Source organism: Haematobia irritans, chromosome 3 (assembly GCF_050003625.1).
Source record: "Haematobia irritans isolate KBUSLIRL chromosome 3, ASM5000362v1, whole genome shotgun sequence".
In the NCBI taxonomy this organism is placed as follows: domain Eukaryota; kingdom Metazoa; phylum Arthropoda; class Insecta; order Diptera; family Muscidae; genus Haematobia; species Haematobia irritans.
In genome coordinates this window covers 201,604,797-201,629,590 of record NC_134399.1, presented here as the reverse complement: position 1 = coordinate 201,629,590, position 24,794 = coordinate 201,604,797, and positions in this window count along the sequence as shown.

Here is a 24,794-nt window from a genome sequence, read left to right as displayed (position 1 = left end):
CAATGCTAATTCTACTCCCTGTGCAAAATTTCATCAAAATCGGAGTTAAAAATTGGCCTCTGTTGTCATATGAGTGTAAATCGGGCGAAAGCTATATATGGGAGATATATCTAAATCTGAACCGATTTCAACCAAATTTGGCACGCATAGCTACAATGCTAATTCTACTTCCTGTGCAAAATTTCAATTAAATCGGAGTAAAATATTGGCCACTGTGGTCATATGAGTGTAAATCGAGCGAAAGCTATATATGGGAGGTATATCTAAATCTGAACCGATTTCAACCAAATTTCGCACGCATAGCTACAATACTAATTCTACTTCCTGTGCAAAATTTCAACTAAATCGGAGTTAAAAATTGGCCTGTGTGGTCATATGAGCGTAAATCGGGCGAAAGCTATATATGGGAGATATATCTAAATCTGAACCGATTTCAACCAAATTTGGCACGCATAGCTACAATGCTAATTCTACTCCCTGTGCAAAATTTCAACAAAATCGGAGCAAAAAATTGGCCTCTGTGGTCATATGAGTGTAAATCGGGCGAAAGCTATATATGGGAGCTATATCTACATCTGAACCGATTTCAACCAAATTTGGCACGCATAGCTACAATGCTAATTCTACTCCCTGTGCAAAATTTCAACTAAATCGGAGCACAAAATTGGCCTCTGTGGTCATATGAGTGTAAATCGGGCGAAAGCTATATATGGGAGCTATATCTAAATCTGAACCGATTTCAACCCAATTTGGCACGCATAGCTACAATGCTAATTCTACTCCCTGTGCAAAATTTCAACTAAATCGGAGCAAAAAATTGGCAATTCTGTGGTCATATGAGTGTAAATCGGGCGAACGATATATATGGGAGCTATATCTAAATCTGAAGCGATTTCAATAAAATTTGGCACACTAGACTACACTACTAATTGAACTCCTAGTGCAAAATTTCAACCAAATTGGGGTAAAACTCTGGCTTCTGGGACCGTATTAGTCCATATCGGGCGAAAGATATATATGGAAGCTATATCTAAATCTGAACCGATTTCTTCCAAAATCAATAGGTATCTATTCGGAGCCAAAACGATTGGACTAAAACTGCGACCTAGACTTTGATTACAAAAATGTGTTCACGGACAGACGGACATGGCTATATCGACTCAGGAGCCCACCCTGTGCATTTTTGCCAAAGACACCATGTGTCTATCTCGTTTCCTTCTGGGTGTTGCAAACATATGCACTAACTTATAATACCCTGTTCCACAGTGTGGAGCAGGGTATAAAAAGAACATTTTCATTACTTCTTTGTCGATGCTTTTCTTTTGCTGGGTTCTTAATACAATAGATTAAAAGCATTTATAAACAATAAAATGAGTAGTCACTGAAGTAAATCTGTCAGCCGTCAGAGGACATATCCGGTACCTGGATGCATTTAATTAAAAATAGGATATGTGACAAATTTCGAAATTCGGTAAATCCAGCAACAAAGAAAAAAAACGTAGCCAAAAAAGCAATGGAAATGTTGTTTTTTGATCCAAAAGTGGTGGGTCAGAAATTTGGCTTATCATAGCCCAGCAAAAAATAAACAAAAATTTAAATTTGGTATTTTGGGCATCAGTGAAGTCTTGCGTTTTTTTGGGAACTTCAATGACTTTAGCCAAGCTAATTTTCAAATATTTTACCACTGCTGTCTGGATTTCCAGCCAAATTTAAGCAAACAAACTATTGCGCTTGAATTAAATAATGAATAACTTTATTTCTGAATGCAATAGATCAATTCAATTCTTGGATTCGGAAGTGGTGCAAAATTGGCTCAGAAATTGAGCTTGCCCTGTAAAACAGAAACACTAAAATTATGGTATTCAGTGCAGTATTCAGAGTTTTTTTTCTGCACATAAAGGGCTAGAATTACTTCGAAAGCCTGATAAAATAATGCAATTAGCGCATTTGAGTTGCACTAGGATAAGCGGGTGCTTCGTTTCTAGCTTACAAGGTTGTACTGCTGTAAAGAATTGTTGTTGTTTTTATCACGACTTCTTACAAACTGAACAGCAAATTACGATTTCATGCTCGTTACATCTACATTTTCTGCTTCTCAAAATGTTGAAATGCATACATAGAAGAAGGACATCACAGTGAGACATTTCTTTATTAATTCACCAATGAATTCTGTACAAGGGTAAGAGCTTTGATTTTTTTCCTTTACAAATCTGCTGAAAAAGCAGCAAGTTTTTTTTTTTTTGTTGGGAGGAAGGAGTCATCTTTTTAACCACTCTTCGCATTGATTCTTCAGATGATGCTATTTCAGTATTTTTTATACCCTCCATCATAGGATGGGGGTATATTAACTTTGTCATTCCGTTTGTAACACATCGAAATATTGCTCTAAGACCCCATAAAGTATATATATTCTGGGTCGTGGTGAAATTCTGAGTCGATCTAAGCATGTCCGTCCGTCCGTCCGTCCGTCTGTTGAAATCACGCTAACTTCCGAACAAAACAAGCTATCGACTTGAAACTTGGCACAAGTAGTTGTTATCGATGTAGGTCGGATGGTATTGAAAATGCGCCATATCGGTCCACTTTTACGTATAGCCCCCATATAAAGGGACCCTCAGATTTGGCTTGTGGAGCCTCTAACAGAAGCATATTTCATCCGATCCGGCTGAAATTTGGTATATGGTGTTGGTATATGGTCTCTAACAATCATGCAAAAATTGGTCCACATCGGTCCATAATTATATATAGCCCCCATATAAACCGGTCTCCAGATTTGGCTTGCGAAGCCTCAAAGAGAAGCAAATTGCATCCGATCCGGCTGAAATTTGGTACATGGTATTGGTATATGGTCTCTAACAACCGTGCAAATATTGGTCTACATCGGTCCATAATTATATATAGCGCCCATATAAACCGATCCCCAGATTTGGGTTGCGGAGCCTCAAAGAGAAGCAAATTTCATCCGATCCGCCTGAAATTTGGTACATGATATTGGTATATGGTCTCTAACAACCATGCAAAAATTGGTCCACATCGGTTCATAATTATATATAGCCCCCATATAAACCGATCCCCAGATTTGGCTTGCGAAGTCTCCAAGAGAACCAAATTTCATCCAATCCGGTTGTAATTTGGAACATGGTGTTAGTATATGATCTTTAACAACCGTGGCAGAATTGGTCCATATCGGTCCATAATTATATATAGCCCCCATATAAAACGTTCTCCAGATTTGACCTCCGGAGCCTCTTGGAGGAGCAAAATTCATCCGATCCGGTTCAAATTAGGAACGTGGTGTTAGTATATGGTCGCTAACAACCATACCAAAATTGGTCCAATCACACAAAAATTGGTCCATATCGGTTCATAATCATGGTTGCCACTAGAGCCAAAAATAATCTAACAAAATTTTATTTCTAGAGAAAATTTTGTTAAAATTTTATTCGGTTCATAATAAAATTTTCATCATTGTCAAAATTTTATTTCTATAGAAAATTTTGTCAAAATTTTATTTCTATAAAAAATTTTGTTCAAACTTTATTCGGTTCACAATCATGGTTGCCACTCGAGCCAAAAATAATCTACCAAGATTTTATTTCTATAGAAAATTTTGTCAAAAGTTTATTTCTATAGAAAATTTTGTTAAAATTTTATTTCTGTAGAAATTTTTGTCAAAATTTTCTTTCTATAGAAAATTTGGCAAAATTTTTATTTCTATAGAAAATTTTGTAAAAATTTTATTTCTATAGAAAATTTTTTTAAAAATTTTATTTCTGTAGAAAATTTTGTAAAAAATTTATGTCTACTTTGTCAAACTAAATTGTATACGTATTGGATCGATCTTTTTTGATTTAATATATGCCACGTGTGGACTTACATACAATTTAGAAGATGGTGTTAGGAGGTTTTAAGATACCTTGCCATCGGCAAGCGTTACCCCAACTTAAGTAATTCGATTCTGGATGGCAGTGTTTAGAAGAAGTTTCCACGCAATCCATGATGGAGGGTACATAAGCTTCGGCCTGGCCGAACTTACGGCCGTATATACTTGTTCTTATTTTTTCTTTTCGATTATTATTTCTACGTAAAATCATTTTGAATAATGTTAGCAAATATTTTACCTCAAATTCTACGTCTGCTTGAAAATTGATCGGTACATTTTTAATTTTTTGTTTTTGGGAAATTTCCATTATTGTATTGGTCCCTACTGTGTTTATTTCAGATAATAATAACAAATGTTAAAAATGTTTCAATGTAAATTTCCATTACACAAGAAATCAAATTAGTAATAATAATAAACAATATATATCCTTAAATAAATCCCAATAGGAAAATTGACGTTTGACAACCTCTTTGTGATTTAAAAGAGTCATCGTGTGAATTTCGTCCAAATACTTCATTCAACACTCATTTGATCTACGAACACCCCCTTTGGCTATTACAAATAATGTATCGGAAGAGGGTCTAATAATCCAACTCTCTATGACCTTGAACCACTGTAAATGTCCAGTTGAAATAGTGTGCTCTAGTATATTGCATGTGTTTGTGAGTTTACTTGTGCCAAGTGAATATTTCTCAGATTCTCTTCAAATTGAATAATCCGTTAGTTGGTGTTGTTATTGTCGCTTATATCATTTAAGTTTAGTGTGGTAGGGTAAGCATTAGGTTTTATGCTGATAACGCATTTCCACATTTCTCTCTGAGGGGGCGGAGAGTGGCTAAGAGTATGTGTTTTGATACTGGTATAAATGTGACAGAGTGATACAGAGTTTGTGTGTGTGTGAGAATTGTGTACTGTGATGTTGTTTATCTTTTGGATGCAGACATCAAAGCTTGGCGAAGAAAACGAAAAAAAAGAAAGAACTGAAAGGAACAGCTTTTACTCACTGGATTCTGTGAAGACTTTGTATGTTTCTGACGCACTCACTCAAACGACCATGTATGAAAATATGAACAAATTTAACCGCTACAAAGGCTTATACAACCACAACCATGCACACATATGGTTTCCTCTAAAAATAAAAAAATTGAATGCTATTCGAAAAAAATGGTATAATTTTTCCCCGTTTTTCATTGCAGCATAAAATTTTACTCTAGTAATGTAAAACCAAAAAGTTGAAAGTGAAACAAAAAATACCAACAATACCAAAAAACAAACGAAAATTGTTCATAAAACTGTAACTAAAACCACAACAACGCTTAACAAGTATCAACAACCGAAAACAAACTTGGTTAACGGTAACTTTCTGTTTGCGTTTTGGTTACAATTGTTTCAAAAAATCGAATACATGAAATAGCAACGACGAAGTGGAAACTACCAGTAGCTGTTACAACATCCAATTAAAGGTGAGTCATGGTTAAATTTTAAATTAAATTGGATTCACTTTTTTCCAGAAAATTCATCATATTTATGTAGCAAATATTCAAGTTAATATCAATTTTTGAAAATCAAAATAAATTTCTACAAGAAATTTTGTCTGAATTTCATTTCTATAGGAAATGTTGTCAAAATTTCATTTTTATAGGAATTTTTTTCAAAATTTCATTTGTATAAGAAATTTAAGCAAAATTTCATTTCTGTACGATATTTAGTCAACATTTTATTCATATAGGAAATTTTGTCATAATTTCATTTCTATAAGAAATTTGGCCAAATTTTATTTGTATAAGAAATTTTGTCGAAATTTCATTTCCATAGGTTACTTTGTAAAAATTTCATTTCTGTATGACATTTCCTCAAAATTCCATTTCAATAAAAAATTTTTTCAAAATGTCATTTCTATAGGAAATTTTGTCATAAATTCATTTCTGTGGGCAATTTTGTCAAAATTTGATTTCTGCAGAAAATTTTCTCGAAATTCCTTTACTCTTGTCTCATAGGAAATAGCAATAGGAAATTTTATCAAAATTTCATTTGTATAAGAAATTTTAGCAAAATTTCATTTCTATCGGAAATTTTGTCAAAAATTAATTCCTATAGGAAATTTTGTCAAAAATTAATTTCTATAGGAAATTTTGTCAAAATTTCATTTCTGTACGATATTTAGTCAACACTTTATTTCTATAGGAAATTTTGTCAAAATTTCATTTCTATAAGAAATTTGGCAAAATTTTATTTCTATAAGAAATTTGGTGAAATTTCATTTCCTTAGGTTATTTTGTAAAAATTTCATTTTTGTATGACATTTTCTCAAAATTCCATTTCTATAAACATTTTTGTCCAAATTTCCTTTCTATAGGAAATTTTGTCAAAAGTTCTTTTCTATAGGATTTTTTTTTTCAAAATTTCAATTGTATAAGAAGTTTTGACAAAATTCCATTTCTATAAAAAATTTTGTCAAATTTTGCCGCAATTTCGTCAAAATTTTATTTTTTTGTAGGAAAATTTCTCAAAATTCCATTACTCTTGTCTCATAGGAAATAGCAATAGGAAATTTTATCAAAATGTCTTTTCTATAGGAAATTTTGACAAAATTTCATTTTCATAGAAAATTTTATAAAAAAAAAATCATTTCTCTAGGAAAATTGTTCAAAATTTCATTCCTATAAGAAGTTTTGTCAACATTTAATTTCTGTAGGACATTTAGTCAAGATTACATTTCTATAGGATATTATGTGAAAATTTCATTTCTATAGCAAATTTTCTCAAAATTCCATTTCTAACAGGTTGGTCTAACAAATAAAAACACATTTTTTTGTCAAAATTCGTTTTTATTATTCAACATAGTTCCCTTCAAGAGCGATACAACGATTATAATGACCTTCCAATTTTTTGATACCATTTTGGTAGTACTCCTTCGGTTTTGCCTCAAAATAGCCCTCAGTTTCGGCGATCACCTCTTCATTGCAGCCAAATTTTTTCCCTGCGAGCATCCTTTTGGGGCCTGAGAACAAGAAAAAGTCGCTGGTTGCCAGATCTGGAGAATACGGTGGTGGTGAAACAATTCGAAGCCCAATTCATAAGTTTTTGACATCGTTCTCAATGACTTGTGGCACGGTGCGTTGTCTTGGTGGAACAACACTTTTTTCATCTTCATATGGGGCCGTTTTGCCGCGATTTCGACCTTAAAACGCTCCAATAACGCCATATAATAGTCACTGTTGATGGGTTTTCCCAACTCAAGATAATCGATAAAAATTATTCCATGCGCATCCCAAAAAACAGAGACCATTACTTTGCTAGCGGACTTTTGAGTCTTTCCACGCTTCGAACACGGTTCACCGGTCGCTGTCCACTCAGCCGACTGTCGATTGGATTCAGGAGTGTAGTGATGGAGCCATGTTTCATCCATTGTCACATATCGACGGAAATATGTTATAAAAAATTTTGTCAATATTTCCTTTCTATAGGCAATTTTGCCATAATTTCATTTCTGTAGGAAATTTTCTCAAAATTTTATTTCTATAGGAAATTTTCTCAAAATTTCATTTGAATAAAAAATTTTAGGAAAATTTCATTTCGATAGGAAATTTTTTCAAAATTTTATTTCTATAAGAAATTTTCTCAAAAATGCATTTCTATAGGAAATAGCAATAGAAAATTTTATCAAAATTTCTTTTCTATAGGAAATTTTGACGAAATTTCATTTCTGCTGGAAATTTAGTCAATAATCCATTTCTATAGGATATTTTGTGAAAATTAAATTTTTATTAGAAATTTTCTCAAAATTCCATTTCTATAAGAAATTTTATTTCTGCTGGAAATGTTGACATAATTCCATTTCTATAAAATTTTTTTCAAAATTTAATTTCTATAGAAAATTTTGTCAAAATTTCATTTCTATAGGAAATTTTGTCAAAATTTCATATCTATAGGAAATTTTGTCAAAATTTCATATCTATACGAAATTTTATCAAAATTTTATTTCTTACGGAAATGTTTACAAAATTTCATTTCTATAGAAAACTTTGTCAAAATTTAATTTCTATATAAAATTTTTACAAAATTTCATTTCTATAAAAAAAAATTTTAATGTTTTAAAGAAATTTTGTCAACATTTCATATTTATACGAAATTTTGTCAAAATTTCATTTTGATAAGAAATGTTGTGAAAATTTCTTTCCATTGGATATTTTGTCAAAAATTTAATATCCATAGGAAAATTTGTCAAAAATTTTACTTCTATAGGAAATTTTGTAAAAATTTCATATTTAGGGGAAATTTTGTAATAATTTCATTTTAGGGGAAATTTTCTAAAAATTTAATTTTTAGGGGATTTTTTTTAAATTTCATTTCTATAGGAAATTTTTGTAAAAATTTCAGTTTGATAGGAAATTTTTTCATTGCAGCCAAATTTTTTCCCTGCGAGCATCCTTTTGAGGCCGGAGAACAATAAAAAGTCGCTGGGTGCCAGATCTGGAGAATACGGTGGTGGGGAAACAATTCGAAGCCCAATTCATGAGTTTTTGCCATCGTTCTCAATGACTTGTGGCACGGTGCGTTGACTTGGTGGAACAACACTTTTTTCATCTTCATATGGGGCCGTTTTGCCGCGATTTCGACCTTAAAACGCTCCAATAACACCATATAATAGTCACTGTTGATGGGTTTTCCCTTCTCAAGATAATCGATAAAAAATATTCCATGCGCATCCCAAAAAACAGAGGCCATTACTTTGCTAGCGGACTTTTGAGTCTTTCCACGCTTTGGAGACGGTTCACCGGTCGCTGTCCACTCAGCCGACTGTCGATTGGATTCAGGAGTGTAGTGATGGAGCCATGTTTCATCCATTGTCACATATCGACGGAAATATGTTATAAAAAATTTTGTCAATATTTCCTTTCTATAGGCAATTTTGCCATAATTTCATTTCTGTAGGAAATTTTCTCAAAATTTTATTTCTATAGGAAATTTTCTCAAAATTTCATTTGAATAAAAAATTTTAGGAAAATTTCATTTCGATAGGAAATTTTCTCAAAATTTTATTTCTATAGGAAATTTTCTCAAAAATGCATTTCTATAGGAAATAGCAATAGAAAATTTTATCAAAATTTCTTTTCTATAGGAAATTTTGACGAAATTTCATTTCTGCTGGAAATTTAGTCAATAATCCATTTCTATAGGATATTTTGTGAAAATTTCATTTTTATAAGAAATTTTCTCAAAATTCCATTTCTATAGGAAATTTTATTTCTGCTGGAAATTTTGACATAATTCCATTTCTATAAAATTTTGTCAAAATTTCATTTCTATAGGAAATTTTATCAAAATTGCATTTCTAAAAGAAGTTTTGTCAAAATTTCATATCTATACGAAATTTTTGTCAAAATTTCATTTCTTTAGGAAATGTTTACAAAATTTCATTTCTATAGACAACTTTGACAAAATTTCATTTCTATATAAAATTTTGAAAAAATGTCATTTCTATAAAAAAAATTGTAATGTTTTAAAGAAATTTTGTCAACATTTCATATTTATACGAAATTTTGTCAAAATTTCATTTTGATAAGAAATGTTGTGAAAATTTCTTTCCATTGGATATTTTGTCAAAAATTTAATTTGTCAAAAATTTTACTTCTATAGGAAATTTTGTAAAAATTTAATTTTTAGGGGAAATTTTGTAATAATTTCATTTTTAGGGGAAATTTTCTAAAAATTTTATTTTTAGGGATTTTTTTTTAATTTCATTTCTATAGGAAATTTTTGTCAAAATTTCATTTCGATAGGAAATTTTGTCAACATGTCATTTTCCCGTTAGTGCATAATTTCTTTCTTCAAGTCTGAATTTGAAATTTAAGTTGTCATTAATAAGTTTTTAAAAGATTCTGATAGCACATGAAGAAAAAAGCTTAAAAGAGGAATTTATTTAAAATTTGTTTCCTATAATCAAATCCTATATTTTGCTAATTTGATTCTAGGATTTATAAAAGAATTGAGTCTTATTTCAATTTTCCACTTCTTTTGTTCAGAATCAATACCAAAATGAGAAATGTAAATACAAAGTCTTTGGAACTGGGCTTGGGTTTTTACTCTATATTGGTGTTCCTGGCCGATTATTTTTTATCGGTTTATATTTTTTCAGTTTGGAAAATCCGCCTGGAATTTAATGGAAATTTTGAATTTTATTCTTTCAGTTTCTCAAAAGAAATTATCTTTCTCATCAGGTCATGAACTGTTAGCTTTAAAAAATTCAAAGAAAAATTAAATAAATAATGGAAACTCTTACCACAAAGTAAATAATATTTTACATTTTCACCTGAACCATTGAATACAGCCAAGATTACCTTCTTCCCCATCACCAAGACGAAATTTGTCGTTTCCATAGAAATGAGTTGGCAAATTACTATACGCATCATTTACCAAAAAAAAAAACACACACACAAACGAAGAAGCCAAAGCAGCCAAAAGTACCTAGGCACAAAATTGCTTTTCATTTATGAACTCAAATCGATACGCAGTAATCTTCAATGTTTGCAATGGCTGGTACTTAGATTTCGTTGATATATTTTTATGTCTGATGCACGTGTACGATGCTAGGCTATCTGGGATCTGAGAGGTATACTAAGAAATGTAATATTTATAAATCTGCCTTAAACGACAGTCATGCGGCGAATTGGGGATGGGTCTGGGGCATGCATACCGCCTCTCTTGTTTGCTGGCAATGTCCTGACAATGCGAACTAATGAAAATGAAAAAAAAAATGGATTCCTCATAGCATAAAATCCACTTCCCCTCTGATTGAAATGCATAACATCAATGAACACTTCACGGTTAATACGCTAGAACAGTGGGGTCTATAGAATTGTGCTGAATAAGTCTTACTTGCCGGTAAAAAGCGAAAATCTGCACAAATCTCAGCAGCCTATCTTCATGAACAAATACAATAGCTGTATTATAACTAACAGACAGACACTTAGATTAGCAGATATACAAGGTAGCTGATATGTATTCAGTGTACTGAATTTGGTTTTATGTCTAAATAAGTTAAATGGAAAATTCTCACAAATAGAAATTGCTATTTATGAACACCTATTGCGCGTGGTTGATGCATATATTAAAACCGCGTACCAAATTTCTGTTCTGATAAAATTTCCTCTTTCTCCGCAAGCTAAATCTTTGGGTCGGTTTATATGGGGACTATACCTAACAGTGGTCCAATATCGCCCAGTTGTAATACTATCCGCAAGCTAAATCCGTAAGCTAAATCTTTTGGCCGGTTTATATGGCGGCTATACCTAACAGTGGTCCAAAATCGCCCAGTTGTAATACTATCCGACCTACATCAATAACAACTAATTATGGTAAGTTTCGGGTCGATAGCTTGTTTCGTTCGAAAGTTAGCGTGATTTCACCAGACGGTCGAACAGCCGGACGGACACCGCTAGATCTACTCAGAATTTTACAACGACCCAGAATAAATACACTTTATGTAGCTGGGACCAATATTTCGATACCTCCATTTTAAAGTGGTGGGTATAAAAAGAGGCCTTCACCAAAATGAGAAAACTAGCTTTTGGGTTAAAAAAGGTACTTTTCTGAAGTTGATCCGGTACAATTTGAAGGTTGATCTATTCTAAATTTTATTGTGTTTTTCGAAATTTTTTTGCTTATGAACCTTCAAAAACAAACAAACAAAAAAAAGAAATAATGAAAAATATAGCGTTTTACTTTGTTGCATTACATATTACCAATTCTTACATCCCATCCTATAGTACATTTATATATATTCCCTACGGGAAATGGTTCAACAACAACACCGGTACAGGACTAGTCCCTGTTGTTTATGGGCCATTCTTAGTTCTGGTCTAAACGTATGTAAGGGACCGATTCTCGGTTGCCATTCTATCCAATAATAATCTAACAAAATTAGAAGAAATTTTTACCACAAAAATCTAATTTTGCAGTTTTTATTTCTATAGAAAATTTTGTCAAAATTTTATTTCTATAGAAAAAATTCATTTTCATTTCATTTTTATTTTTCAAATTCTTCTTTATTAATTTGATTTTTAAATACAATTCATTTAATGAGATTTTATCACAGTAGATATTACAACAAATGAAACTCTGGCTGGCAATATAAGCTATGTCATTTAAGATACATATTATTAAAGGCAAAAACTAGGCTAAAGACCTTTATATGAAATTAAACAAAAGTCAAATATTGTTGAAAATTAACATGCATGCAGAAGATTATCTAACTCAATAACCGAAAACAAACATATATTTTCAATTTGATAATATAATAGTAAAAAAAGAAATATTTTAATATACTTGCTCTACACAAGATCTTATCAAACAATAAGGGGAAGTTTCAATTTTGGAAAAATAATTTAAATTTAGCCTTTTGATGAAATCACAAATTTTCTCATATCCAGTTTCATTATGAAGTAATGAAGTAGAGTATCTCCAATTCTTTCCATTGATAATTTTTAAACATTTATTTTGTACAATCTGTAACTTCTCCAAATGGGTCTTTGCAGCTTTGTACCAAACTGGACATGCATATGTTAAAATAGATCTTATGATACCTTTGAACAGAAGATTCTTATTTTTATGATTCAGCAGAGACTTTCTACACAAAAGCGGCCACAACGCCCTTAACGATTTTAACGATTTGTTACGGATCTCTTCTAAGTGTTTCCCATAAGTTAATTTTTTATCTAACGTGACCCCCAGATACTTGACACTATCAGCAACCGCAATCGTTTCATCTCCAAACTTAAGCCTTCGATTCGGCTTCGTTTTAGGGGATTTATTATAAGGAAAAATAATCGCCTGCGTTTTACTGGGATTTATTTTAATATTCCATTTCGAAAAATACCTATTGCAAGACGCCAGTCCTTGTTCCATTTTCTTCAAAAGCGCTTTAGTTACCTTACTAGTAATAATAAGCGCAGTATCATATGCATAATAGGCAACTTGCATGTACGATGGAGGACAGAAATCCGATGTGTATATTGAGTAAAGCAAAGGCGAGAGAACGGAACCTTGTGGCAAACCAGTAGAAAGAACTTTTTCGTCCGAGTTGATGTTGTTGACAGAGACGATAAAAGATCTCCCATCAAGAAAATCAGAGATAGTTCTGCTGAGATAATTTGGCACGTTTCCTCGAATTAATGCTGAATGAAAGCTGATGGGCCTATAATTTCTCGGGTCAGTTTTCGATTTATTTGGCTTATGAATGGCAATAACCTTAGCTTTTTTAAAACACTCAGGAAAATAATTTAGCGAAAAATTTGGAATTTTATTTTCCTATAGAAAATTTTGTCAAAATTTTATTTCGAGAAAATTTTTTTCACAATTTTATTTTTATAGAAATTTTTGTTAAAGTTTTATTTCATTAGAAAATTTTGTCAACATTTTTTAATATAGAAAATTTTGTAAACATTTTATTTCTATAGAAAATTTTGTCAATGTTTATTTCTATAGAAAATTTTGTAAAAATTTTATTCCTATAGAAAATTTTGTCAATATTTTATTTCGATAGAAATTTTTGTCAAAATTTTATTTCTTTAAAAATTTTGTCAAGATTTTGTTCCTATAGAAAATTTTGTCAAAATTTCATTCCTGTAGAAAATTTTGCCAAATTTCATTACTGTATGTTTCTATAGAAAATTTTCTCAAAAATTCATTCCTACAAAAAATTGTGTCCAAATTTTATTCCTATAGAAAATTTTGTCCAAATTTTATTCCTATAGAAAATTTTGTCCAAATTTTATTCCTATAGAAAATTTTGTCAAAATTTTATTCCAATAGAAAATTTTGTCAAAATTTTATTCCAATAGAAAATTTTGTCAAAAATGTATTCCTATAGTAATAAAATAAATATCGTAATTTTTTTTTTTTTTAAATTTTTTTCAATGTTTTGATCCTATAGAAAATTTTGTCAAAATTTTATTCCAATAGAAAATTTTGTCAAAATTTTTCCTATAGAAAATTTTGACAAAAAATTATTCCTATACTACTAAAATAAATATCGTCAAATTTTTTTCTTTAAAAAATTTTGTCAAAATTATGTTCCTATAGAAAATTTTGTCAACATTTTATTTTGTCAAAATTTTATTCCTATAGAAAATTTTGTCAAAATTTCATTCCTGTAGAAAATTTTGCCAAATTTCGTTACTATATGTTTCTATAGAAAATTTTCTCAAAAATTTATTCCTACAAAAAATTGTGTCCAAATTTTATTCCTATAGAAAATTTTGTAAAAATTTTATTCCAAAAGAAAATTTAGTCAAAATTTTATTCCAATAGAAAATTTTGTCAAAATTTTATTTCTATAGAAAATTTTGTCAAAAATTTATTCCTATAGTATTAAAATAAATATCGTCAAATTTTTTTCCTTAAAAAATTTTGTCAAGACGTTGTTCCTATAGAAAATTTTGTCAAAATTTTATTTCTTTCAATAATTTTGTCAAGATTTTATTTCTTTAGAAAATTTTGTCAAAATTTTATTCCTATAGAAAATTTTGACAAAAAATTATTCCTATATTACTAAAATAAATATCGTCAAATTGTTTTCTTTAAAAAATTTTGTCAAGATTTTGTTCCTATAGAAAATTTTGTCAACAATTTATTTCTTTCAAAAATGTTTTCAATATTTTGTTCCTATAGACAATTTTGTCAACATTTTATTTCAATAGCAAATTTTTTCAAAAGTTTATTTCTACAGAAAATTTTGTCAAAATTTTATTCCTATAGAAAATTTTGACAAAATTTTATTTCGACAGAAATTTTTGTCAAAATTTCATTTCTATAGAAAATTTTCTAAACGTTTTATTTCTATAAAAAAAAATTGTCAAAATTTCATTTCATAGAAAATTTTGTAAAAATTTTATTTCTTTAAAAAATGTTATCGATAGTTTATTTCTTTAGAAAATTTTTAAAAATTTTATTCCTGTAAAAAAATTTTGCCGAAATTTTATTGCGATAGAAAATTTTGTCAAAATTTTATTGCGATAGAAAATTTTGTCAAAATTTTATTCCAATACAAAATTTTGTCAACATTTTCTTCCGTTGTTGTTTGATAGTTGACCTTTAAACTGTTAATTAATTAGTTTAGTTTGGCTTGAGGTCTTGTAAATAAAAACAGATGTTGTTGTTTTATTGAGTTGTAATTTTTTTTGAAAATTTTATTCCTATAGAAAATTTTGTCAAAATTTTATTCCTACAGAAAATTTTGTCAAAATTTTATTCCTATAGAAATTTTTGTCAAAATTCCATTTTTATAGAAAATTTTCTAAAAATTTTATATCTATAAAACATTTTGTCAAAATTTCATTTCATAGAAAAATTTGTAAAAATTTTATTTCTATAAAAAATGTTATCGATAGTTTATTTCTTTAGAATAGTTTGTCAAAAAATTATTTCTTTAGAAAAATTTTCAAAATTTTATTCCTATAGAAAATTTTGTCAAAAATGTATTTTATTCGTTTTGTTTTGTTATTGTTGGTTTGTACTTCTATCATATTTGTTGTTTTGATCTCTGCTTAAAAACCATTGCGTTGACTAAACTACAAGAGTAGCTTAACCAACAGAGGAAAATAATGTTTGTCAAATTTATTTGGACATAGCCCTATAGACTGCAAGATGGTTGGATGGACGCACGTTTCGAAATTACTATATTCCTTATCAGCATCCTCTACTTGCAGCAAAACTATCAATCAATTATCAGAACAAATTCTGTTATGATAATTGGTGAAACCACACTTGAACATTCCGAAAAGAGGTTTATGATAGTGGGCTTCTGCCGAAATAAATCTTTGTACAAACATTTCTCTTTTCCTTTGCCACCTTCAAATCATCAATTGGCTGGGTTTATTTTGAGCGTGCTTGCTCTTACTTCATTCGTTTTGTTTTGTTATTGTTGGTTTGTACTTCAATCATATTTGTTGTTTTGATCTCAGCTTAAAACCCATTACGTGGACTAAACTACAAGAGTAGCTTAACCAACCTAAGAAAAGAAAAAAAATTATTTCTATAGAAAAATTTGGAATTGTTTATTTCTATAGAAAATTTTGTCAAAATCTTATTATTGATTTCAGCTTAAAACCATGCATTGACTAAACTACAAGTGTAGCTTAACCAACAGAGGAAAAGTATGCTTGTCAAATTTATTTGGGAAAAGCCCTATAGACTGCAAGATGGTTGGATATACAGCTGTTTCGGAATTACCACATTCCTCATCAGCATCCTCTACTTGCAGCCAACCTATCAACTAATTATCAGAATTGATTCGGGTAATTCACTCAACCCAAAGTGAACTACACTTGAACCTTCCGAAAAAAGGTTTGATAGTCGGCTACTGCCTAAACAAATTTGCAAGCATATATATCTCTTTTTCTTTTCCAAACTCAAATCATCGATTTGAATGTAGTTAGCTGGGTTTATTTTTGAGCGTGCTTCCTCTATCTTCATTCGTTTTGTTTGTTATTGTTAGTTTATTCTTCAATCAATATTGTTGTTTTTGATTTCAGCTTAAAACCATGCATTGACTAAACTACAAGTGTAGCTTAACCAACAGAGTGGAAAAAAAATTTATTCCTATTTGAAAATTTTGTCAAAAAATTATTCCTATAGAAAATTTTGTCAAAAATTTATTCCTATAGAAAATTTTGTCAAAAATTTATTCCTATAGAAAATTTTATCAAAAACTTTATTTCTATAGAAAATTTTTGTTACCCAAAAAATAAAAGCTTAGCCAAAAATGTGTTTAAATGATGAGGATTTGTATATAGAATCGATGTAAGTACAGAAGTTTCCACAAAAATCCACAAATTTTGTCCACATGATGACAAACTATGATAGCATTGACTAAACTACAAGTCAAGCTTAACCAACAGAGTGGAAAAAATTTTATTCCTATAGAAAATTTTGTCAAAAAAATTTTCCTAAGCTTCCGTGACTTTCAGTAGGTTTAGCTGTCTAGGGTTAATATGGGTTTGTCATTGAGGGGTAAATTTACGCTTTAGGACATGTCTTGTAATCATTCCAAAGAACACGTCCTGGTATAATTTAGTAGGACAGGTTCCTATGTTCTTAGTCTCGGAATAACTCTAAGGAATCTCTTTGATTTTGGGCATCCGTTTCGCATCAGAAATGAAAAATCATTTGAAATATGTTAAACAATATATTATTCTGATAATTCTATTTCACTAAATGTTTAGATCCAATAAGATTTTAATACCAAGCGAGTATGAAAATGACTATTTAAAAATTGCGACCAACTGGAGAACCTCTACCAGTTATTGGTGACCTATAACAGGTCCGTTAGTGGCAATTTGCACCATTGTTTCCCGTAATAATTCCCGTGGAAATATTACCACTGTGCCTTATTTCTTTGGTTTATTGGAAATAACGTGAAAAAGAGGAAAAGCAACAACAACAAACAAAATATCCCAAAATGAAATCAAATCAACTTTATTCACTCTCTCAAGCATAGCATAGAGTGAGGAAATGCTTGAATGCCAGCAAAGAGAATATGTGAAATTGAGAGTATGTGTGTTTGTGAGTACGATGCTGTGGCAAACACGCTGTACACAATGAATGGAAGTGTGCAAGTGCGTGTGTGTGTTTGTTTGCCTGTGTTTACCAATAAGCATCCGAAGAAATATTCATTGTTATTGGCAGTGGCAAAGCGTATTCGTCCAAATAAATTTTATTACGTTGTTTTCTTTAATTCTATTATTTTTTATTAGACTCCAGAGATTCTCGATGGCAGCAACGTATAAATGCCCGAAACAGCAGCAGCAGCAGCAGCAACAATAATAAAAACAGCAAACTATAAAATTATCTACAAATGAAATTTCGCCATAGACAAACTTACAGACAACAACGAAAACACATCACATTTCCTATCTAAATATCTAACCAGTCAGCTAGCTTAGTTTACCAGGACTAGGCATGGCCTGATAGACACCAAAAAACGTTAGCGTTAAATGAAAATGTTATAGAGTGAGCCTTCATCTGGTTTCCGTGTCTCCTAATCTTCTACCCTTAACACTATAGACAAACACTAGATTTTGTAAAAAAAAAAAAAAAATCCCCCATTCGAATTTCAATCTAAATTTCCATTTCTATTATTCATCCGGTTGGCCAGCAATGCTGCTGGTGATGATGATGATGATGACTATGACAACAACATTGGTTGCTGCTGGTACACACGGTCAGTTTAATGGTTGCTGCCACAGTCACCTACCGCTTCTGCTGCTACAGCACGACAAAGATATCTTCTTTAAAACGTAAATGCCAGCTTTTTCCTAATAGCTGTGCATAATTTTCCAAGCGATTAGGGTTTATTTGCTACATATTCTTATTTCTTTCAGTTTCTCCATCTTCGACAGTTTTTTTTTTCTTTTCTTATTTTTCGATTAACATTTCCAGGGCTTTAGAGAGCAGGGAATTTAGTTAGAGTTGATGCAAAAGAAATCCATGTTTGACAATTTTGAATTTAATACGATTAGAAGGTATTCTAATGAAAGGGAAATGGCAATCATGACCTTTTTCCATTTTTGTTTGTGTATACTGATTGAAGACAAATTGGTTTTGCATTCAAGGTTAAAGAAGTAAAATGTTAAATATACATGCAAGAGACTATCATCCAATTATTGTCTGATCTATTCATTATTGGTTCCTTTTTTATGTAAGAGGGTTTGAAAGGATTAATGGCCTAATCGAAGGCAGATAGTATGTAACAGTTGGTGTGGTGAATTTATGCAGGATTAATAAAGAATGACAATTTTGAAGAAAGGAAATGTCTAAAGACGTAGGATAATTAAAAAATTGGATTTTAAAGTTTAACATATACATTTTTAAAAAAAATTTTTATACCCTCCACCATAGGACTTTGTCATAGCGTTTGTAACACATGAAATATTGCTCTAAGACCCCATAAAGTATATATATTCTGGGTCGTGGTGAAATTCTGAGTCGATCTGAGCATGTCCGAACGTCCGTCCGTCCACCTGTTTAAATCCGAACGAAACAAGCTATCGACTTGAAACTTGGCACAAGTAGTTGTTATTGATGTAAGTCGGATGGTCAGGGAGCCACCGTGGTGCAATGGTTAGCATGCCCGCCTTGCATACACAAGGTCGTGGGTTCGATTCCTGCTACGACCGAACACCAAAAAGTTTTTCAGCGGTGGATTATCCCACCTCAGTAATGCTGGTGACATTTCTGAGGGTTTCAAAGCTTCTCTAAGTGGTTTCACTGGAATGTGGAACGCCGTTCGGACTCGGCTATAAAAAGGAGGTCCCTTGTCATTGAGCTTAACATGGAATCGGGCAGCACTCAGTGATAAGAGAGAAGTTCGCCACTGTGGTATCACAATGGACTGAATAGTCTAAGTGAGCCTGATACATCGGGCTGCCACATAACCTAACCTAACCTAACCTAAGTCGGATGGTATTGCAAATGGGCCATATCGGTCCAGTTTTACGTATAGCCCCCATATAAACGGACCCCCAAATTTGGCTTGCCGATCCTCTAAGAGAAGTAAATTTCATCCGATCCCATTGAAATTTGGTACATAGTGTCAACATATGATCTCTAATGACCATGCAAAAATTGGTCTACATCAGTCAATAACTATATATAGCCCCCATATAAACCGATCCCCCGATTTGGCTTGCGGAGCCTCTAAGAGAGGCAAATTTCATCCGATCCGGCTGAAATTTGGTACATGGTGTTAGTCTATGGTCTCTAATAACCATGCAAAATTTGGTCAACATCGGTCCATAATTATATATAGCCCCCATATAAACCGATCACCAGATTTGACCTCCGGAGCCTCTTGGAAGACCAAAATTCGTCTGATTCAGTTGATATTTGATACGTGATGTTAATATATAGCCTCAAACACCCATGCAAAAATTGGTCGAAATCGGTCCATAATTATATATAGCCCCCATATAAGCCGATCCCCAGATGTGACCTCCGGAGCCTCTTGGAAGAGCAAAATTCATCCGATTCGGTTGAAATTTGGTACGTGATGTTAGTATATGGTATCCAACAACCATGCAGGATTGGTTCATATCAGTCCATAATTATATATAGCCCCCATATAAACCGATCCCCAGATTTGACCTCCGGTGCCTTTTGGATAAGCAAAATTCATCCGATCTGGTTGAAATTTGGTACGTGGTGCTAGAATATGATATTTAACAACCATGCAAAAATTGGTCCACCTCGATCCATAATTGTATATAGCCCCCATATAAACCGATCCCCCGATTTGGCTTGCGGAGCTCTAAGAGAACAAATTGCATCCGATGCGGCTGAAATTTGGTACATGGTGTCAGAATATGATCTCTAATAACCATGCAAAAATTGGTCCACATCGGTCCATAAATATATATAGCCCCCATATAAACCGATCCCGAGATTTGGCTTGCGGAGCCTCTACGAGAAGCAAGTTTCATCCAATCCGGCTGAAATTTTGTACATGGTGTTGGTACATGGTCTCTAACAACCATGCAAAAATTTGTCAACATCGGTCAATAATTATATATAGCCCCCATATAAACCGATCCCCAGATTTGGCTTGCGGAGCCTCTAAGAGAAGCAAATTTCATCCGATCCGGTTGAAATTTGGTACATGGTGTTAGTATATGGTCTCTAACAACCATGCAAAATTTGGTCAACATCGGTCCATAATTATATATAGCCCCCATATAAACCGATCCCCAGATTTGGCTTGCGGAGCCTCTAAGAGAAGCAAATTTCATCCGATCCGGCTGAAATTTGATACATGGTGTTAGTATATGGCCTCTTACGACCATAAAAAAAATGGTCCACATCGGTCCATAATTATATATAGCCCCCATATAAACCGATCCCCAGATTTGACCTCCGGAGCCTCTTGGAAGACCAAAATTCGTCTGATTCAGTTGATATTTGGTACGTGATGTTAATATATGACCTCAAACACCCATGCAAAAATTGGTCGAAATCATATAAACCGATCCCCAGATTTGACCTCCGGAGCCTCTTGGAAGACCAAAATTCGTCTGATTCAGTTGATATTTTGTATGTGATGTTAATGTATGGCGTCAAACACCCATGCAAAAATTGTTCGAAATCGGTCCATAATTATATATAGCCCCCAGATAAACCGATCCCCAGATTTGACCTCCGGAGCCCCTTGGAAGAGAAAACTTCTTCCGATTCGGTAGAAATTTGGTACGTCATGTTAGTATATGGTATCCAACAACCATGCAGGAATTGGTTGATATCAGTCCATAATTATATATAGCCCCCTTATAAACCGATTCCCAGATTTTACCTCCGGAGCCCCTTGGACGAGCAAAATTCATCCGATTCGGTTGAAATTTGGTACGTGATGTTAGTATATGGTATCCAACAACCATGCAGGAATTGGTTCATATCAGTCTATAATTATATATAGCCCCCATATAAACCGATCCCCAGATTTGACCTCCGGTGCCTTTTGGATAAGCAAAATTCATCCGATCTGGTTGAAATTTGGTACGTGGTGGTAGTATATGATATTTAACAACCATGCAAAAATTGGTCCACCTCGGTTCATAATTGTATATAGCCCCCATATAAACCGATCCCCCAATTTGGCTTGTGGAGCCTCTAAGAGAAGCACATTTCATCCGATCCGGCTGAAATTTGGTACATGGTGTCAGAACATGATCTCTAATAACCATGCAAAAATTGGTCCACATCGGTCCATAAATATATATAGCCCCCATATAAACCGATCCCGAGATTTGGCTTGCGGAGCCTCTAAGAGAAGCAAGTTTCATCCAATCCGGCTGAAATTTGGTACATGGTGTTGGTATATGGTCTCTAACAACCATGCAAAAATTGGTCCACATCGGTCCATAAATATATATAGCCCCCATATAAACCGATCCCCCGATTTGGCTTGCGGAGCCTCTAAGAGAAGCAAATTTCATCCGATCCGGTTGAAATTTGGTACATTGTGTTAGTATATGGTCTCTAACAACCATGCAAGATTTGGTCAACATCGGTCCATAATTATATATAGCCCCCATATAAACCGATCCCCAGATTTGGTTTGCGGAGCCTCTAAGAGAAGCAAATTTCATCCGATCCGGCTGAAATTTGATACATGGTGTTAGTATATGACCTCTAACGACCATAAAAAAAATGGTCCACATCGGTCCATAATTATATATAGCCCCCATATAAACCGATCACCAGATTTGACCTCCGGAGCCTCTTGGAAGAGCAAAAATCATCCGATTCGGTTGAAATTTGGTACGTGATGTTAGTATATGGTATCCAACAACCATGCAGGAATTGGTTCATGTCAGTCCATAATTATATATAGCCCCCATATAAACCGATTCTCTAACAACTATTTCTAACAACCATGCAGGAATTGGTTGATATCAGTCCATAATTATATATAGCCCCCATATAAACCGATCCCCCGATGTGGCTTGCGGAGCCTCTAAGAGAAGCAAATTTCATCCGATCCGGCTGAAATTTGGTACGTGGTGGTAGTATATGATATTTAACAACCATGCCTAACTAGGTCCATATCGGTCTATAGTTATATATAGCCCTCAGATAAATCGATCCCCAATCACACAAAAATTGGTCCATATCGAGTTCATAATTGTATATAGCCCCCATATAAGCGATCCCCATATTTCATTTCTGGCTCTCTACGTGCCGCGCAAAAGTCCATATCGATTCGTAATTATTTGTAGACTTACCTACACATAGCTTTTTTGTCTAATATATACCACGTATGGACTAACGCACAATTTAGAAAACGATTTAAGATACCAAAACCCAAGTAATTCGATTGTAGATGACAGTCTTTCGTAGAAGTTTCTACGCAATCCATGGTGGAGGGAATGAATTGCAAAACTAACCATTGCATTATAATTAATTTAGTTGTTTTGTAGACTCTTGAAAAGTCAAAAACGAAAGAATTCTTGCATTCATTTTGCGAGGCAAAAAGCTATATACGAAATTCCACGTGGCGTATGATTGATTGAAATGCGATAATAGTTTGTGTACACGGTGACGTATGAATAATGATAATGATTAATACTGAAATGTCAATAAAGAACGCCATCAGTAGGTGTGTTTTATTTTTGATTCTCATAGTAATCGTTTGATTAATTCAAATACAAATCAACGCAAAAAACAAACGAAGTGATTAATTAACATTTCATAGCCCAATAAATACGAGTATATGGGGGGAAAATATAAAGTTCTTTTTCGGGAGAAATTATAATGAAAAGAACACTGTAAAAAAGTCCTTATTAGATGGAAAGGGAGAAGAATACCTTTGACATTGCTTCTACGAATTTCTTGAGTATTGATCAAACAAATAAAAGAATCCATGGTTGGGTGATTTTTCTTGGAATATGGGAACTTTTGTTATGAAACCATTCCCAGATTTCCCAGAAATCTTCTCATTATGACAAATGAATGAAATTTCTTCGAAATTGACCTTTTACCACGCTACCTATTTGCCATATTAATATATATTTCTTTTAATTTCAACATCGTTGAATCTAATTTTTAGGCTGGATTTTATCAAAAAGATTTAGTGGTCGAAAATTTGAATGAAAATGGAACTGAATTCTTTGTTTATTGCCAAACATCCAAGAAAACAAATAAGTAAATTTACCACATTGTTATTATTCTTCTATGGTTTGTGGGACGGACTTTATAATGGTAATGATGATGATGACGATGACAGCGCTTGGATGAAGTGGATTCGCTTTCTCCGTTTTTTTTTTTTTTTTTTTTTTTTTTGAGCGAATTAGTGGGTCGTCGTACTTTTGTTTAATTTAGTTCCCAAACGAAAGATAAATAAACAATTCAACCAGAAACACAAAACGAAAAACAATAACAACAAAAAATAGCAGCAAAAATACAAAACAAAACAAACAAGAAAAACATAAAAAGGTAAAGTGTATCGGATGCACACTTGAATAAATAAAATATAAATTATTGTACGTGCCGTGCTAACTGCTACTGGTTCGTGGTAACATAAGGCACTGTGGTAAGGAAATCAAGGTAGTAGATGAAGATTTTACTACTAGGAGTATATTTTTAAATTTTAATTTAATCACATTTTTGAAAGTATATGATTCGTAGAAAATTTCGTATGAAATTATTTTTTTTTTTCCAAAAATTGAGTTTCGTGGAAATTTTAATTCGTATTCAAATTAGAGAATTTTTTTCAATGAAATTTGAAAGTTTTCTTCAGTGCTATGAATTGCTTACTTGAATCAACATAATGTCATCGAAATGTGATACACTGATTGTAGCCATTTTTCATTACTATTTGGGTCTGGTTTTATAACAAGCCACAATTAAGCCAAACTCCTCTTCACTCGAAAAAAAATTAAAGTCAAAATTTTTCGAGATTTGATAAAAGTTGCTGAGAGTCAAGTCTTGAGGTCTCGGTGAATTATCCGACATGTTACAAGGTTTATTGTCTTTGATGAAACATCATTTTCAAATGCATCTGGTTTCATCTCTCCGGTATAGTAGTGAAAGCCATAAAATACTACAGTACCAAAAGTGTAAGGAAAATTTTAAGACGGACGGGACCGACCATCACTTTGTAGATCTACATTTTCGATATCATCTCAAATCCTTCAAATTTGTTGGGTTCTATACATAAAGGTTTATGTTCCCATATACATATATTTAAATCTGACCCGATCTGGATACAATTTGTGAAACTTCTACATAATCTATTATCTATAAACTTAAATTTAAGTTGGTTAACATCCTGGGTTGGAGCACAATGTCAGTAAAAATATTCGAGAAATATTGAAATCTAAAGCAATTTTCTGGAAGTTTCGCAAAATTACATTTATAGTTT